This window comes from Solanum stenotomum, chromosome 2 (genome assembly GCF_019186545.1).
Source record: "Solanum stenotomum isolate F172 chromosome 2, ASM1918654v1, whole genome shotgun sequence".
Lineage (NCBI taxonomy): Eukaryota > Viridiplantae > Streptophyta > Magnoliopsida > Solanales > Solanaceae > Solanum > Solanum stenotomum.
Window position 1 is genome coordinate 72,932,615 of NC_064283.1, and position 8,804 is coordinate 72,941,418.

The 8,804-nt window shown below is 33.6% G+C and overlaps 1 non-coding gene and 1 pseudogene across 1 annotated transcript; both read right to left on the reverse strand.

The window, feature by feature from the left end:
- Positions 1–2,005: 2,005 nt before the first annotated feature.
- TRNAI-AAU (transfer RNA isoleucine (anticodon AAU)) lies at positions 2,006–2,079 on the reverse strand. The gene has a single exon. It is a non-coding gene; the product is annotated as a tRNA-Ile (tRNA).
- Positions 2,080–3,007: 928 nt separating this feature from the next.
- On the reverse strand, positions 3,008–6,552 carry LOC125854311 (transcription factor MYB124-like; annotated as a pseudogene).
- Positions 6,553–8,804: the final 2,252 nt, after the last annotated feature.

Consider the following 8,804-nt stretch of genomic DNA (forward strand, 5'->3'; position numbering starts at 1 on the left):
AAGTAGTCATGCGTAGTCTAAGAGTTTTACAAAGTTTGGAAGCCACTTGCCTTAAAACGAACTCCAAAAGTTACTTGACTTGAGCCTTTCCTTTCCGAGTATAATCCGGATCACGATAATCTATTCAAACAATTATTCACAATCACAATTCGAGTCCAATGACACCAAAATCAAGAAATTTAGGGAAAAAGGGCAAAACGGTCCAAAAGTCTCATACCGGAAAACGATACCCAAATCTGGAAATTTTTGATGTAAAATGATCCTTAAAGTATTTGGAAGCTAATGGTGAAAACCAATTTGAAAACGGAGTTGAAATCAATTCACAAACTCAATTTGAAGGAAAATCCACGTTCTTGAAGAAGCCTAAAATATTCGGATCCGAAACCCCGACTCGAAAATGAAATATCTCTTGAAAAACATCTTACCCATGCTTAGATAAGTTCAAATATGAAATTTCATCAAAAACGGAGTTAAGATCGACCTTGAAATTCTCAATTTATCAAACTTTAACTTTACCGGGAAAGTCCAAATTGTACGCGGTTAATATGATGAAAATAATCGATGAATCAATAATTTTATGTTAAAATCAGTTTACCCATAACATAAGGATCGTAAATATACCTTTTTCATCAAAAAGGGAGTCCAAATCGATAAAACCCCAATTTTTCCCAAGAGATTTACGGATAGGAAAAAAAACCAGATAAAGAAATTATGAGAAAATGTCGAATTGAAGATTGAATACTAACCCTCATATTAATTCAAGAAGAAACCCGTAAGAATCACTCCATTCCGATCTCTAGAACTCCCGATATGCTCAAAATACCAAATGAACACAGTCTGAGATTTTTATAACAGTACATGACTGTTATGCACCAGAAAAACAGCAGTTAATCTTTCACTAAAAAGGCCGTAATTTCCTCATACGATAGTGAAATGACCCGATTCTTTTTTGTAAATGTCTTAAATAATGATACGGACCTGCTCGTTCAATCGGAGCTCAATTTCATGCTCGTTTTCCCAGTCAAATATCATTTCTACTCGGTAAACAATTATTTCTTATTTGCGATAAAAGTCCAATCTCGGGTTAGCGAAAATGCACCAAATTTGCAGATAAGTCCTATAATTCATGCTCAAAATTTCAGAACCTTCGGAATAATTTTTCGACCTTTAAAACTAATAATGAACCCATTAGTTGCCACAATTTGCTGAAATAGTATCAAAACATCCAAGAAGCTTAAAAGCTCACCCAAAACTCATTTGGCACTTCCCGAACACAAACCAAGTATGCTACTAGCTTGAAAATGACATTTCGGACTCAATGAAATCGTCAGAATTTGAATTCGAGGTCTCCTTGACCCGGTATCCGATAAGATGTCAAGAAACTAACTTTAGGCTCAAAAACTCGAAACGCACTCGGGGCCTCTAAAAATTCAACCAAGACTCATTCTAGACTTAGAATCACCCCCTGAATCCAACGGTGCCCTCGGAATTCCATTTCGAGCACCGGAACCTTGTTTGTTGACCAAAGTCAACTCTTGATCAAAATTTCACAATTTTAGCAACTTAGGACCTCAAATCTTCGTTTTAACTCCAAATTCGACTTCGTAAATTCTCATAGACCCGTTTTGACATTCTAAAACCGCTGGAATCGACGGAAATCCGATTCGAGTCTCGAAACTCCAATGACTCGAAATAACACTTTTAACCAAACTTTAATTCTTAAAAACTCAACTTTTCATCAATTTTCCTCCAAACCAACTTCGAAAATACAACAATTAGGACTCGAGGCAACTATCAGGAGGGGTAAAACGGTCATTTTATGAAAATTTCCAAAAATGACCTTTAGGGTCATTACACTCTATGATAGACGGAATTTTAGAATCTCATAATTTGCAAGAATAAACGATTTTCCAAAGAGGTTTGAAAATTTTATCGTAATTTTAGAATCTCATAATTTGCAAGAATAAATGATTTTCCAAAAAGGTTTGAAAATTCTAAAAAGAAGTGGCCCATGCAGGTCTCGAACCTGCGACCTTCGCGTTATTAGCACGACGCTCTAACCAACTGAGCTAATGGGCCAATTGCTTATATATTGATATTTATCCAACATATTATCAAGCAAGGATTTAGCATCGAAAGGACGTTTGACCATGAATTTTTTTCCCACTTTTTTCTAGAGTTGAACTCCAAAAAACATGTTTTGACAGAATTTGAAAAACAACAAAAAGGTGTTTTCATTTTTTTTCACTCCAAATTACTCACAAAAAGTTAAAAACAACATCAATTAGTATTAATATTGGTCAACAAAATGTAACTCCAATTTTTCAAATATCATTTTCACTGTGAAAATAAAAATAATAGTATTTTTTTTTTTCAAATTTCACAATGAAATATGGTCAAACGTCCAACTATTGTGCCTTGTAATTTCAAGATATTCAATATACAGGAACAACAAAATTGAAACTACATCACAAATTTTAATCCATTGAAAATAATTGCAAAGATTCTAGGTATGATATACATAAGTAGTACATAATAATACATTGAATGCTTTAAATTTAAATACTAAGCTTTAATTCATATAGAATTCCCTCCATCCTTCTGCCTCTACCTTTTGCTTTTTAATAATGATCACACTTGACTAACACTACCACCAACTACACCAGATTATGTTGGTCGGACTCTTCAAAAATTCTTTTCGAGTGTGTGTAGATCCTTCAAACATGCATAGCTTTTAAAGAATCTGACAAGGGTACGACTACATTTTTAAAGAGTCCGAGCAACTTAGCCACCAGAAAGACTTGGAAGAAGCTCTACAAATAACTATCTTCTTTTACATACTCTGTAAACTTTGGTGAGTTCCAATTTGTAACTACTACACTATTATGTTATGTACAATAAGCTTATCAAATGCCAAAAACTTATGGATACATCGAATACCTCCATTCGAGTTCCATGATGACACACACAAGAAATGAGACACAGACTAGTTACACGTTTATGTCTGTGTGTGTGCGCGCGCTCGTGCCCTGCATTTTTGTATGTGTCATCAGAAAGGATGCAAATTGATCATAGGCTTTGGAGGAGTGCCCTTTTGCAAGATGGAGGTTTGGTGGTTCGATGAGGAGATGTAGACTCAACTCCAAGTGTCTTCAATAGGAATTGTCTCTCCTGAAAAATGCTAGTTAGTTTCTAACAATGTCTCAAATAAGCAACTTATAACAGTTTGTTGTTGGATTTAGTTCCGAAGCATTACATAAAGCAATGATTGCTTACACTTTCGGAAAACTTTGGGCTGGGAATTGCTTCAGCTAATGATCTGAATTGCGGAGTTACTTGAAGAGGAGAAAGATATTCACATTCAGCTGTTGCGGATGCATCATTGTCCTTCATTTCATCACAAACAGGCGGAGTATCTGACGTAATCAAAATCATCATTTTTATAAGAATAAAGCATTTCAGATTTCAGCATAGCTATCTAGAATAGTCACTATGTAATATGAAATTCTTCATCGTACCATGAGGGAATGAAAGATCACAGAAAATTCCATTTTCCAACTCTTGAACTCCAGTTTGATCACCTATTTGAGACTTTTGCAAACCAGATTGAATCTCCTGATCATGCGCACACGTCTTAACTTGACTTTCTTCTGTTTTATTACTCAATGCATGCGACATCAGAGTTGATCCGGTATTGTACTCTGAACTGCCACCAGACTCTTGAGATAAAGCAAGTTGCCTGTATGTACATCTAGATTTTAGACTAGTCTGCACTAGGAAAAATGAGCTTGTGCTAGTCAATACCTTTTCGATGGTCGATTCCTTTCGTTACTACTTGAGTTTGTTATCAGATTCTTATGAGTATTGTGTCCAGAATTCATCTCTGTATGACGGAACGTGAGCATATCACCTTCGTTCATCCGATGAAGAAAATCATCGAGTACCTGCAAATTTTTCAGATCATCCCATCAGAGGCAGTGTTATCTATACCAAAACGCACAAAAAGGCTTTAAGGTCTGTTGAGGCTTTAAACGCAAATAAAGTGGAAAAGGCGCAATGGAGAAAACATACAAATATATATGTTTAGTCCAAGACTAATAATTATAAGCATGAATAACAAACATATGGATAAAGAAACAGAATTATTTTAGGATAAAGTAAAATTTCAATTGTTTAGTGTGGCCTCTACGAAAAGTGTGTCTTAAAGCCTTGATGATGACACTAAAGAACACATTAAGCGAAGTGAAGAGCTCAATGTGTTTTAGATACAGAAAAAAAGAAGAACAAAAAATTACAACTAATTAACCTTACCTTCCAAGCATTTTCAAGACTCTGGTTAGTGTTTTTCGAATCAACTTTGAGTGCCAGTGAGTTCAGTAATTCTTCTTGTTGCCTCAACACATTTATCTTTCGATCATTCTTCTTAAGGAACGTTCCTTGAAAATCCATAAAAAGTCCGTTACATAATCAATGATATGTTCTCTCATCTAATATTCTACTGTCCCTTTACAAAGTTAAAGATTGTTACCATTTTCATATGTCTCTTTCAAGTTATTGGCATTCTGAGCAAGCACTGCAAATGGATGTCTAAGCGATTGATTATTATTCAGACAATCATCAACAGAGCTCTCAATAGTGTTCCTCCTCCTATATCACAACGAGTGTATGTTATATAATACATAACTTTGGTATCTCCGCGACATAATTGAACCAAGCTATATTCATTTTACCTCAGCTTCTTATCAGGAGCGGAAACATCAGATATTCTGTCTGAAAACATAACTCTCTTGTTATTTAAATTAATGTATGAAGTAGAGTTTTCGTTAGCCACTGCTTCATGTTTTGCTTTCTTTTTGCAGATTGTAGTAAATCGATTCTTCACAGCATTATCCGTTCTGTATTAAAAGCGAAGGAAAAGTTCAAAACACAAAACATAATCTCTAACAATTAGTACCAAAATACAATGTTGGTAATTACCTGCCTGATACCACCTTTGCAATTTCTGTCCATCTGTTTCCAAAGATCTTTTGAGCCTGCAAACGCGCAAGCAATCTTTTTCTATCAGATATGTACATTGTAATCACAGTTCATTCAGATTCAGACGTCTTAATCTTAATGGAAACAAATGAGGCCTTATTCACATAAGTCGAACAAGTTTGTAAATGATTACAAAACCAAATCTCCCAAATAGAAATGCGACTTAAGTACAATGTTACATTCAACATAACATCATTTTACCGCGCATAAAAGCATGTCTTCTTCGGGTGACCATCCACTTTTTTTAAAATCAGAGTTCAAATAAGTGAACCATCTGCAGATTTTTTTTAAAAACACAATCACATTAGTTAACCAAAAGACGAAAAAATACAGTAGATGAAAAAGGGGAAAATGTCAAAAACAGAGAGAACATTTTGGAACAAACCTTCTTTTGCATTGTCTAGTTGTTTTATCCTTGAAGTTTGAAGCTATGATAGTCCAACTACATCATATATCATGAAGAAAAAAAAAATCATTTAGCTTCAAAGGGCAGAGCTAGTAAGGGCTCAAGGACTGCGGAAAACTACACTATATATATATGGTTAAAATTATTTTTTACGTATATATGTTAGATGTTAAACCCCATTCGACTTATTCGTATGTTTACTTTTCATATTCTGAACCCTCAACCCTCCTAATGAAAATTCTGACTCTGTCATCAGGCTACATTTCATAGCCATATGGACAAACTTTTTGGTCTTATAAGATACCAAAAATATGGCCCTTTTTAAGATTATTGAATATTTTCAAAGGTTGATTTCTTAGCTGGTAGTTCAACTAATAGTTATTATCTTGAAAAATCATATTTCTTCTTGATTTCAATTTTTCCTTAACAAAGAAAATGACTTTCTATAATAACTATTAGTCGAGTGATTATTTGAGAAATCAACTCAAAAAAAAGAATCGAAAGGATAAGTGGCATTACTTGTCATCAATTCCATGAATACGAATTTGCTCTCGTAGTATATCGTCCTCCTGCAACTCAAAACAAACATCAATACAAGTTGTTATCATTGACGTAGCTGCATGAATCAAAACGGATACTAGAGTGGGACCGGCCTCTATAGCATCAGGTGACCAAATATGTGATGCAACAACACAACAACTCAAAAAGGACCAAAACAAATATAAAACAATAACCAACCAATCAATCATGTCTTAATTCCAAATTAATTAGTGTCAAATAACCATAATAATAATTAGTACCTCTTGTGACCAAGACACAATATGTCTTTCTTTTGGTTTGGCTCCATCACAATTATTTCCTTTAATCTTCTTCATTTTTCACAACTTATAATAAATAGATTGCTATGTTACAAAAGAACCTTTTGGATGAATGATTGATTTATATAGAAATGGCTTAGGGGACAAAAAGGGGGAAATAGTGCTACACTACTTGGATACCTTTCTCCTTGGATTCACTAGTTTATACTATTGGAATTCTATGCATAATGAATTCCAAAATTAGAAAATATATACTCCCTCTAGTTTGAAGTTTAAATTAAATTACTTCATTGATTTATTAATAATATTATATTTATGATCTTTAGGTAAAATTGAGCCACCTTTGGTTATAAAAAAAAATTATTCAATGATTTTATGTGATACTTAAGTAAATCGGGTGACTTTTATATTATAATATATAATTCAACAATTTTAGTGAAACAAAATAAAAATTGAGTGACGATCCGTAAAATCAACCCATAAACTTTCATATACTATCTTCCAAGTTCTAACAAGTCAAAAGGATATACTACTCCAATATTTTCAAGAAAAGAAGGGGGGGAAATGTACATGTACAAAACAAGCTTTCTAGAGAGGGAATCTATAGTTGCATGTAAAAGGAACATATGGAACCCTAGGTAAAAGTTTCTAAGTTGGAAAAATGAATTCAAGTTCGGCATAATACATAAATGTGTTATTTAACTTAGTCTCAACTGACATCTATGTCTTCTAACTTTAGATATGCGCAAATAGACATTTAAACTTGTATAAAATTAAACAAGCAGACACATTTATCCTACGCGACGTCCTACGTGTATTATGTCACATAGAACATGTGTGTCTACTTGTTCAATTTTATATAAGTTTAAGTACCTATTTATGTACATTCAAAGTTGGAGGTCATAGATGTCAGCTGAAGCCAAATTAAAAGACATTGTAACATGTCATTCAAGTTCTATGTATTAATAGTTATATTTATATCTTTTTTACATATCATTTTATTTTATTTTATATATCTATATGGAGCGTATGTGGTGTTGAAAAATTAAGTTATCTCAAATGACATGTGATGATAGAATAATATATATAACTTTTAGAATCATATGATAAGAGTAATTAATTATATTCCGATGGAGAATATATTCAACCCTAGAGCCAAATATCTTAATGATGAACTTGAATGGTTTTCATTATTGCACTCTTAGATTTTGAATTCAATTGACCACTTTTTGCTTTGGTCATATCTAAATAAAAACACAAATATAAAGAAAAGAGAAATTATGAACTTGAGTACTTTCATGAGACACATCCGTTAGTATAACATTTGCTCAACACAAATAAAATATTTGGATAAATATCGTAAGGAAATGGATCTCGAGCCTAAAATAATTGCAAAACTTAAAGGAAAAAGTGTTTACTTAAGTTTTATAAGGAGTTCGGGGTTCTTGTCCGTCACCAACATAGTATATTTTCATTCCATTAATTCCTCAGATCCGGATATTTCACGGGTTAATACTCAGATGGTCACTTAACTATCCAATCTTTCCTCAGAAAGTCACTCACATGGTGACTTTTTAGTGAAAATTAAATGTTGAGTGACTTTCTGAGGCAAAAGTGGATAGTTAAGTGACCATCTGAGGTATTAACCCGATATTTCACTGTCAGATCGACCTGGAGCATGCAAATTCAAGTATTTCGAAGTTTATTCAAGTATGTATAACATACATGTATGATTCACAATAGATTTATTTATGGGCTTACATTAAGGAATATTAAAGGATATTGTAAACATGAAACTAACTATTAAAATCCTGAGGAATGTTATAAAGATGTACTGAGTTACAATCATAATGATGAGAAGTAATGAAAGTAACATCTTAGAAAGTTATGTATTGAAATATAGATAAGTTGAGTTGCTGTATTGTGATTGGTCAGTTTAACAAGTTAGTTAGAGTCACGTGCTTTACATTTTGTTATGCAGTTAGTTAAGTTGTTAACACCGTTAGTTGTGAGGTTAGTTAGTAACAGCAAATATAATCCTCTATATATAGAGGCTGAAATGTAAAAGGGCACATACAATGAATTAATAATACACATTGAAATGTAGCTTTCTTCTAGATTCTTCCAAGAGATCTCTGTTTCTACATTCTTTTTTCTTCTTCGTAAGAGTTCACAAATTCTATATGGTATCAGAGCATTGATCAAGGGATTCCTTAGAGGTTTGAATCTGTAGTTTCTGCAATTGTTGAAGTTGTAGCAATGGTGGAATCATAGAGTTCAGAGGTAGAAGATAATCCCCAGACGAATCATAATCATCCACTTCATCTTCAAGCATCAGACGCACCTGTGTTGCCTTGATTCCTATGAAGCTCACAGGGCCAGAGAACTATGGTGTGTGGAGCAGGTCAATGCGATTAGCACTACTAGTAAAAAACAAACTGGATTTGTTGATGGCACATGTGCTAAGAGCTCATACAAGGGAGATCTGGCAGTCAGGTGGGAAAGATGTGATGCAGTTGTCTTATCGTGGATAAGTGCAGCAG